Consider the following 1594-nt stretch of genomic DNA (forward strand, 5'->3'; position numbering starts at 1 on the left):
CCGTTAGGTAACCTAGATAGTCCAAGTTCCTGTTAGCTCACCTACATACTCCAAGTGCCCGTTCGTTAACCTAGATAGTCCAAGTGCCCGCTGGGTAACCTACATATTCCAAGTGCCCGCTAGGGAACCTGCATCGTCCAAGTGCCCGTTCGTTAACCTGGATAGTCCAAGAGACCGCTAGGTAACCTACATAGTCCAAGTGCCCGCTAGATAACTTAGATAATCCAAGTGCCCGTTAGCTAACATAGATAGTCCAAGTGCCTGCTAGGTAACCTACATAGTCCAAGTGCCCGCTAAGTAACTTACATAGTCCAAATGCCCGCTAGTAAACTACATAGTCCAAGAGCAAGAAAGGAATCTACATAATCCATGTGCCCGCTAGGGAACCTACATAGTCCAAATGCCCGTTAGGTAACCTAGATAGTCCAAGTTCCTGTTAGCTACCCTACATAATCCAAGTGCCCGTTCGTTAACCTAGATAGTCCAAGTGCCCGCTAGGTAACATACATAGTCCAAGTGCCCGCTAGGGCACCTGCATATCCAAGTGCCCGCTAATTAACCTAGATAGACCAAGTTCCTGTTAGCTAACCTACATAGTCCAAGGGCCCGTTCGTTAACCTAGATAGTCCAAGTGCCCGCTAGGTAACCTACATAGTCCAAGGGCCCGCTAGGTAACCTACATAGTCCAAGTGCCCGCTAGATAACTTAGATAATCCAAGTGCCCGTTAGCTAACCTAGATAGTCCAAGTGCCCGCTAGGTAACCTAGACAGTCCAAGTGCCTGCTAGTTAACCTACATAGTCCAAGTGCCCGTTTGCTAACCTAGATCGTCAAAGTGCCCGCTAGTTAACCTACATAGTCCAATGGCCCGCTAGTTAACCTAGATAGTCCAAGTGCCCGCTAGTTAACCTACATTGTCCAAGTCCCTGAAAGGGAACCTACATAGTCCAAGTGCCCGCTAGGTAACTTACATAGTCCAAATGCCCGTTAGTAAACTACATAGTACAAGTGCAAGAAGGGAACCTACATAATCCAAGTGCCTGCTAGGGAACCTACATAGTCCAAATGCCCGTTAGGTAACCTAGATAGTCCAAGTTCCTGTTAGCTAACCTACATAGTCCAAGTGCCCGTTCATTAACCTAGATAGTGCCCGCAAGGTAACCTACATAGTCCAAGTATCCGCTAGGTAGCCTACATAGTCCAAATGCCCGCTAGTAACGTACATAGTCCAAGTGCCCGTTAGGTAACCTAGATAGTCCATATGCCCTCTAGGGAACCCACATAGTCCAAGTGCCCATTAGAGAACTTACATAGTCAAAGGGCCTGCTAGGGAACCTACATAGTCCAATTGCCCGCTAGGGAACCTAGATAGTCCAAGTGCCCGCTAGGGAACCTAGATAGTCCAAGTGCCCGCAAGGTAACCTACATAGTCCAAATGCCCGCTAGTAAACTACATAGTCCAAGTGCAAGAAGGGAACCTACATAATCCAAGTGCCCACTAGTGAACCTACATAGTCCAAATGCCCTTTAGGTAACCTAGATAGTCCAAATGCCCGCTAGGGTACCCACATAGTCCAAGTGCCCTCTAGGGAACC

The sequence above is a fragment of the Tenrec ecaudatus genome, unplaced genomic scaffold (genome assembly GCF_050624435.1).
Source record: "Tenrec ecaudatus isolate mTenEca1 unplaced genomic scaffold, mTenEca1.hap1 Scaffold_254, whole genome shotgun sequence".
NCBI lineage: Eukaryota > Metazoa > Chordata > Mammalia > Afrosoricida > Tenrecidae > Tenrec > Tenrec ecaudatus.